General features: G+C 38.3%; 1 pseudogene; it reads left to right on the forward strand.

The window, feature by feature from the left end:
- The first annotated feature begins 7,622 nt into the window (after window positions 1-7,622).
- Window positions 7,623-8,215, forward strand: LOC132517974 (sialomucin core protein 24-like; annotated as a pseudogene).
- Window positions 8,216-9,591: the final 1,376 nt, after the last annotated feature.

The raw sequence follows: 9,591 nt of genomic DNA on the forward strand, positions 1-9,591 counted from the left end.
TACAAGGTACAGGATTTTGGAAAAGGCGAGCCATCCTCCCCTTTTATGATTCCATGTGAAATTACTGAACAGTTTGATTCTTTAACAGTATAGATTCATCAGCTAGGTACCTCTTAATTCTCTCAGACATTTTGCCCTACTGTGTGCAATGTGAGGGTTAAAAGCATACACTGGAAACATCACTGGTCCAGGAACAAGATAAACTCTACTCCGCTCTCACTTCTGCTATGACTGTCCATGTCCTATCAGAAAAGTCGTTCAATCTCTTTTGGCATCTATTTCCTTCTCAGAACAAGAATAAAGGAAAAAAAAATTTTTCCCCTCACTCACAAGGTTATTCAAAGAATTCATTCAGGTATCATAAAATAACATATGTTTAAAATGATAAAGCTATTCATTGATCCCATTATCTTCCCAATAGCCTCTTCTTTATGGGGCATGATACAATCACATCCTTCTCTCATAAGGCTTAATGTAATTGTTGTTTGCTGTCCTCAGTGGATATTAAATTGCACAAGATTGACATGTAAGATCAGGGAAATTTTTTCTTAAAAGTGAAAAAAAGACACAAGGCTTTGAAAACAACTTTGTACCCCAGTTACACATAGTAAAAATCAAGGGGTAGCTATTCAACAAATACTGATTGAGTACCGTTATGTATCAGATATTGCCCAGATGTTTGGACAACTTCAGTGATGAAAACACACAAAAATGCCTGTCCTCATGGAACTTAGATACTAGCAGCTGGAGGCAGAAAATAAATAATGATTATTATAACAAATTATATAGTCTGCTGGAAATGCTAATCAAGTATTTTTAAAAAGAATAGTAGATGAGCTTTCCAGGCAGAGGAAGGAGCAATGCAAAGGCCCTGAGGTTAAACCAAACTGGCATGCACAAGGCCTGCAGGGGAGCTAGGCAAGGTGGGCAGGTGAGGGCCAAGAGGTGATAGAGGGCCTGCCAGGTCTTAAAAGAAGAGGAAGCAGGGCTCCCCTGAGTGGGACATTGGAGAGAGAGTACCTAGGTACAGGCAATAAAGATACACTTTGTGGAGAATTTAATGATAATAACAAACCAACTGGTAATGGAAAATAATCTGAAAAAGAATAAACAAACAAATGAATAAATACATGTATATGTATAACTGAATCACTTTGCTGATAACTGAAACTAACACAACACAGTAAATCAACTATACTTCAATTAAAAAACATTTTTTAATTTAAAAAAACCCAACTGGAATCACTATACTTTTCTTTTACATCACGTGCCAGTAACTCTAAGCAATGTCACAGATAAAATACTTCTCAACCCCTAAATCTTCTGTTGGTCTAAGTTCTAAATGATTGCTGTGGTTACTGTGAAATTTTAATTGTATGTAAGATATACAGTATAACTTCCTGCTATCAGTCAACCCCTAAAAGCTGCCGACTCAGCCACAGGTATTCATTGCAGGAGAAAGTCTGTAATGATCCAGATTGCCTGGATTTGCTCTGGATTCAGTTTGTGTCTCCAATCCTTGTGGTACTACAGGATTGCGGATCTACTGCCTTTAGATTCAAAGTCAGGACAGGATAGTGATTATAACGGCAAAGAAGTAGATCTTGAGTTATAGTCTATGTAAGCTCTTGGCATTTTACTTGTGTTTCAAATTGAAAACAGCAAAACAGATTGCAAACTGTAAGGTGTAATTGTGTGTGTGTGTGTGTGCAAATTTTAGTTCATACAAGTAATATTTTACTTGTTTTCAACTGCAACTTTAGAAAATTATTTTTAAATTGTTATTCATCTTATATCATAACTTATTAAACTGCAGTATTATTTAATTTTTACTGAAATATAGTTGATTAAACTGTAATATTACCTATTACTGTGTGACACCAAAAAGCAATATGTTTCTTTTCTATTTTTTTCCTCAAAAATGCACTAATGTAACTAAGAAATATGAAACAATTACATATTTCCTTTTTACCATTATATTTGTTTGTTTTTTACCAGCCTGAATATACATAAAAGTACAATCAAAGAAATTTTCAATTTCACCTTTTCTCTGGTCATAACTATTATTCATCTGATTTCATAATTATTATTGGAAATAACTTTTTGTCTAGAGGAGGGAATGTTAAAAAATGACCCACTCCAGTTGTCAAATACACAAGATAGGCCGATGATGGGAAGCAGCCCCTCAATTTTGTTTCTTAAATATTCAGTGTACGAAGTACAAGAAAATCACTTAGTCTACAGTTCAACTTTGTTACTTTGGCCATCTTCTCCACAGTGGGAAAAGGTTCATTAATAGTTGAATCAATAAATGGATCAATAGGAAAAAGTGAAAACAACCTAGATAATAGAATCTGAAAGGCTGATAGGAACACGTCATGCCAGATAGAGAACACAGATACCAAAGTGTCACTTTGTGTAATATGTACGGCAATACATTAACTTATTTTATGGCTGTAAATATCTGGAACATGTTTTAGGTAAACAACTGTAATTGTTACTTCTAACTACAGCAACACTTAAATTGTGTGAATGATACCCCATAATGTATTTTTTTAAACTATGCTGGTTTTATAAATACATAATGACAGAGGACATCAGTCATGACTGTCTATCATTGTATTGGCCCTTCATGCATGAAATTAGACAATTGATACTTGTCACCTATAAATCAACCTGAGGTTAAATATTAAAATAAACTCAATGGGTACGTTTTTCAAGTAGAGATATGACAGAAGTAATTTAGTTTGATGGCAGAAACCTGGTAGATGTGTTATAAAACCATCAAGAAGCAAACTATTAATTTTCTCTGATATACAAACTCCAAGCTATAATGATTCCTTCCATATATTTATTATACTATGACCCAGCAGAATATGAAACAGGTATATATAACATAACATTATACCCAGAAATTTTGCTCTTCATAGCATTTTTTTAAAAGAAGAGATATTAAAATCATTTCCTATAGTTATTTGTGCTAAATTAAACCATATATGAACAATTCTTTATTGAGATATTTGAATATGTCAATGATAATCATTACAGTCTTTCAATAGATTGGGACTCTCTTCTGGTGCAGTAATTAAGAAAAAGTCTGTAGCACTTCCAGACACATTTTCTGTATTACTCACTCACTTGTAGTAGTTTCCTTTTTAGAAACAGGAAAATAAAAATTTTCGTGTGCTTACTGATCATCTAAGTATTACCTCCTTACCATAAAATATTCAGAAAACTAAACAATATTAAGAAGAAAATAATCATCACACCACCTATGAAAATAATACAAAAAAACTACATCTGTATAAATACTTATTTTATAAAAATTAACCATGTTCAAATTTTTAAAAAATGGGATCATGCTATTTATCTAGTTTCATAATCTGCTTTTGTAAAACTAAAAAATCTGTTTCCCACAATTGTTCTTGTCAATATGCATAAATATATAATATAGTATTCATCTTCTCAATACACTGTATTTTATTTCACCAGTAGGCTGTGAATGATTTCTTCTCTTCCCTTTTCTTTTTCTCAGTTCTCTCCTCTCCCTCTGTTTTCTTTTTTTCTTCTTTTTTTAGCATGATTAAAATAAACTGAGGACTTACCATGTGATATCTCAGCTTCTGTGTTCAGGGTTTTATATGTGTCATCATAGTGTCCCTCAAAACTTTCTAAGTAGTCAGTACTAATGCACCCATTTTACTGATAATGAAAAGTGAGAATTAGAGAGACAGAGGAATTGCCCAAGGTCATCAAGAATAGTAGGCGGCAAAGCTGAGATCCAAATCCAGGAGGGTCAGTTTTCTATAACCCTCCCTTAACCATTTCACTGAAACAGACCTTGAAACCCAAATTGCCAGAACGTTTTTCTCAGAATAAATTTCCTGCAGTGGAATTACTCATGCCCTAATTTAAAACTTGTGACATGTATTTTCAAATGATCTTCAATTCACATTTTGCCAAACATGTGTGGAAATTCTTGGCTGTCCACTTCTTGGGATCCAATTTTCTTTATTCAATATTTAATAATATTTTTGTTCAATTTGTCTTTTTGTTCTGATCTGCTGAGGTAGGAGTCTTCTCCGCAGTCTCATACCTCCTGAGCTCACCAGAGGAATAAGCCTACTGACCCAGACTTCCTGAGGATGTCCAAGGATAACGCTGCCTGACCTCCTAATGCAGTCAAACCCTTAGATGCCAAAGGTGCATCCTGGTCCCAGGTGCTGTCCCTCCATGCTCACAGAGCTGTTGACACTTGGGGTCTGGTCTCTTTAGTCCCCGTGCACACTGGGCACTCTCCTCCTTAGAACTGACCGTCTCTCCCGACACCCCCTCACAATGTCTCCAGGATGCCAAAGCAGCGTGTGCCCAGGTCGCAAAGTCCAGGGGAGCCTCATAAAAACAGCCTTCTCTTTTTCTGTCGTCTAGTCCACTTCAGGCTTCTATTCTTCCAGCACCTCCAATCCGTTAGGTCTGGTAAAATCATTCCTGTGCTCATGGGCGACTCGACCCGTGACGACTGGCCTGTCCCATCACCGTTTCTGCCTATCCAGCATCTCTAGTGCTCTTCACTCCCGTCATTCCATAGCTGAACTCCCCGCTGTATTAAAACCCTCAGCCAGCTTTCCTCAAGGACCTCTAAATCCCTTGTCCATTTCCTTTCATTACTAGTCTGGCAAAACATCCAATTAGGCTGTCTGCCTTCTCCATGTCTGAGTTCCAACTATTTGATTTCCGTTGGAAAAATAGCCCAGATGCACAGACTGCTGTTCCTGAGAACCCATGCTGCGGGGAATCCAACCCCAGCTCTCCCTACAGTACTTCTAGGTCCCCAGTCACCTGGCCCCTCCTCTCCATCCATCACTCTGACCACTGTGGTCTGGCTTCCTCGTGAACTCCTCTGCGGACTGAGCTCTCACACCAACCTTCTGCTCATCAGTGATGATCTCACGTCACCTCTCCTGTAAGTTTGAAATCCTCTTCCGCTGGTTTCCAGGACACCTCACTCTCCTAGTGTTTTTCTATATGATTTTTCCCCTTTCCCACTATACTTTCTGGGTTTCTCTGTCTGTCCCAGAACTGGTGGTGACTCGGGATGCTGCTTTAGGACCTGTGCTAACTCTACACTCTGTCCCTTGACAATCTCTTCTCACGTGTTTTCCATCACTAGCAGCTGGCTTGATGAGGCCTGCGTTCTACACATCCATCCAATCTTGCTCCTGATTTGGAGCCTATATATCTGGTTATTTGCCTATTTCCTTAGAAGTCCAGGTTTCTGCCTTTGCCACCTGGATAAAATATGGTTGTGTTCACAAATAGGCATAGGAAAAGGGGCAGGCATGCTTGGCTACATCTTACTTAACTTTGAGATCTTAGCCTAGATATTGTTTTCTCTGGGAAGCCTTCTATAAGTGCCAAATCTGGATTAAGTGCCCTTCTTATTCAAAACAGCCTGAACTTCTATCACAGCACTTAACACACTGTATTATAATTTCTTACACAATTTTTTCATCTCTCTCAGTTGACTGTAAACTGGCCCCATGAGGACAGAGAAAGTGCTGATTTTTTTCCACACTGTATTTGCAACATTACACAGGGCACACAGAAGGTGCTCATGTTACTGAGATGAACTGAACTGGATGGAATTAGATTCTTCCTGGGTTTTCTCTCCATACAGAGGCCACCAAGGCCAGGCAGTTTTGTCCTGCCCTGTTAATCCCCATGCCTCAGCTCTCATTTTTTAGGGATGGTTGCACAGACATCTGCTTCAAAAGCCCCTTTCTCCAAGCTTATCGACTCTTGCTAACTGATGCCAATGAAGACCCATCCATTTCTCAACGAGGAATCAACAGACCCATCTGGGTTCAGCTTTACACCTTGCTACACTTTGGAAAGTCCTTCCCATGATGATTTCTTCCAAGTTTATTTAGATTTACTTAGCATGCTCAAATCTTTAATCAATTTGGGATGTAAGGCGATATATATATTTCTTTTTCCAGTTGGTTAGTTATCCTAGCACTATTTATCAAACTCTTTAAATATTCTCCCGTGATCTAACGTTTCAGCTCTACCAAACAGTAAAATCTCCTAGGGCGTGGAGAAGAGTGTGGACTCTAGGGCCAGCTTCTCAGATCCAACCCCACAATGACACTCACTAGTCCTCCGGCAGGTCACTTAACCTCCCTGTGCCTCTGTAATTTGGGGGTAACAACAATAGTATCTTTCAGTGTTGTGATTAATTTACATGTAAACTGCTCAAAAGAGTACTGATACAGAGCAGATCTTTAATTCCTCCTGTAGATTACTACTGTCATCTGTTTAGATACTTCATCTTCAGCTCTGTTCACCTGCTCATCTTTGAGCCTGTGCCGCACTGTTCTAACTGCTGTAGAAAGAGAACGCAGTTCCCTGTCTAGAATAATCTCCCTGAGTCATTGCCCCTTTCCCTCCTTCCCTTATTTAAAAAAAAAAATCACTTTTCTACTCTTGTACAATTATTTCTTTAGTAAAACACTTTTCCCCCCAAATATTAATAACAGTCAACTTTTACTTGCAAATTGCTTTCCATGGGTCAGGCACTGGGTCAAAGGCTTTATTGATATGAATCATCAAATTTAATTTTATGAGATATACTTTATCATTATATTGACTTTACAGATTAGGAGAACAATCATTGGAACCATTAAGGAAGGAACCCAAGCTGTCTGATTCTAGAACTTGTGCCGTTGTATGACTACAGGGCATCACTTCCATTATAAAAACTCTTGTTGAGACTGGGCTCAGATTTGGATGAAATCTCTAGATTTATTTGGGAAGGACTGACAGTGTTGAATGCTAAGTCTTCCTATTCAGTATTATGATTATTTTTTATCCAATTACTTATTTATGTTCTTCAGTAAAGTTTTATATTGTCAATAGAAGTAATATTTACAGAGTACTGACCACACTGTAGACATTGTTTAAATGCTTTGCAAATATTAACTACTTTAATTCTCACCGTGACCCTATGGTGTTGGCCTTGTTATTATTTCCATTTCACAGATAGGGAACCGAAGCACAGAGATGGCTCTTCACATTAAATGACTTCGTATCACATAGCCAGTGAGTGACAAAGCCGGTATTTTTATTACACTCTCTTGGCTCCAGAACCCATGACTTTGGCTACTAAGCTCTCAGATTTACCTCTCAAATCATGGGTAAAGTACTATATTTCTATCTGTTCATATATTATTGATATTTACCAGTGAAACTTTTCTCAATCTATTTTTATCTTGTTATTGCTAGTCTACAGGAAAGCATTGTTTTTTGTATATTTTCTTGCTAACCTGTTGAAGCTATAAATTCCAACGATTACCAGTTGATTATCTTGGGTTATTCAGGGAAGTCATCCAAATAAAGCTAGGTTTTGTTCCTCAATATGCAAAATGCATCCTTTTCTATGCTTTTAAAAAACTGTTTGGGTTAGCACCTTCCCCAAATTTTAAATGAATAATTTTGCATTAGACATCCTATTCCACTTTAGGGGTAAGGCCTCTAGTTTTCCTCTAGTAAAAGAACTTCTGAGGGACGGACGCAACCTTGGGTGTCCCAGCCTTCGCTCGAAGGCCAGCGCATCGGCCTCGATGCCCGGGCTCCGGCGACCGCGGCTTTCGGCCACCGGCTGTCTGGCAGCGCTCTGTGGGATGAGCGCGGCTCACACCACCACCCTGGCCGCGAGCGCGACTACACTCGCGGCTTTACCGACTATCGCCAGCACAGCCTCGGCGCCGCCGCCGCCGCCGCTCCCGCCGGGCACCACTCCAGCCCCAGAAATCTGTGAGAGCCACAGCACGGTGTTTCCTGTTTTGATGCTAACGCTACCCGTTTGGGGTCAGAATGCAAAGGTAAAAGATACTGTTCAGATAATCCCACAGTTCGTGATGGCAAGGGGGTGAACAGCACAGAATTCTGTCCTGGGCTCCCTCCCACACCACTGCCAACCAATTCTGCAGCGAAAACCACAACTCTGCCTTCCCCGTCTACAGCCTGCACCACGGCTACTACATCAGGTACAACGGATACCACTTCAACTCCGGCATCACAACCTGTACGCAAGTCTACCTTTGGGGCAGCCAGTTTCGTTGAAGGAACTGTCCTTGTCTTGGGTGTGCAGGCTGTAATTTTCTTTCCCTATAAATTCTGCAAATCGAAAGATTGAAACTACCGCACTCTGTAAACAGACCCGCTAAATTAACACGGACCGGTGTGTAACTCACTGAAACCAAAATATTCTCTTCCAAGATGTGCCACATGGGAGACGCTATTATAGGATCTTTAATTTTTCAGAGGATGCATATAGGAGGATCGCCCTTGAAGAGAAACCAGTTAAATCTATTTGCTCAACGGGAATATTTAAAATATTCTGCATGAATGCTTGTGGCTGTCTTCTTTTATTTTAAATGGCTGCTGCTGTGTGATTAAGTTCTCTCTTCTTGACATGCCAAATGTAACTCTATAAGTGATGTAAAACATTGTCCTGCGCAGACGACCTTATGACTCTTTTAGCAATTCAAATGTAGTCATTTTAAAGCCTGAAAGCTGCATTTTTTCATGCTAACTTGGAATGTAGTGATGAGAATTGAGAAAAATGTGCCAAATGAGCAGCAATCAGGTGGATTTGGGGCTATAATTGCAAAAAGTGGAATAAATTTATAAATTTAGTATCCTTAGAGTGGAATTTTGTGCTTGATAAGTTATTTTTTCTACATTAGAAAAAAGATGCCACACAAGGAATTACATTCCAGATTTAAAGAAATGAAGGGAAAGTATACAAAACATTAAAGTGTAGCAGGTTATTGTTGATACTTGTAAAGCACCTTATATTGTTGAGAAAATAAAGAACAGTGACTTAAAAGACAGACTGAAAGGTAGACTGTAACTTAAAATGTTGGTGATTTGTTCTTTCACATTAATGAAGGGAAAGGTTGGACTGAGGATGTAACTGTTGATGTGAGCAGTAGTAAACCTGCTTTTAGATACCATAATGTTACTATTTAATTGAAAACTTACCTACTTTATTTCAAGCCTGAGTAACTTAAAGGATGTTACACAAAGTCAAAAGCCTTGATCTACTGAACCTCCCAACATTTTGCTTATGGCTGTTAAAAAGTATAAAGTTGATTTAATTATATTTTCCTTTGTACTTCAAAAACTTATCCTAACACTGTTGTACCTTAAAAGGATTTCCACCAAGCTTTCTGGAAAAGTAACTTCTATAAGGCAAGAAAGAAAGAAGTTGTTTTAGAATCATTTATTCTCTTTAAATAAGACAATCGTTTTAAGATAGCAAATGTGAGCAGTGTAATTTCAGAAAAAATTTTAGTTGATCGGATTACTGTAGATTTTTAATGATGATTGCCCTGGATAAATAGATTGTACTTTTTCTTTCTCCTTTTCCACCCTTCCTTCTTCTTAGTTTCAATTCCTGTAGTATGATAAGCATGCATACTTTTATTTTTTTAGTTTCCTTATGAAGCACTAGTTTTTTCAGGTTTAGAGGGATACTTCTTCCCTGCCTTTGACACACTGCATTAGTTCAGAGGCTTAAATCAG

Source organism: Lagenorhynchus albirostris, chromosome 3 (assembly GCF_949774975.1).
Source record: "Lagenorhynchus albirostris chromosome 3, mLagAlb1.1, whole genome shotgun sequence".
Classification (NCBI taxonomy): domain Eukaryota; kingdom Metazoa; phylum Chordata; class Mammalia; order Artiodactyla; family Delphinidae; genus Lagenorhynchus; species Lagenorhynchus albirostris.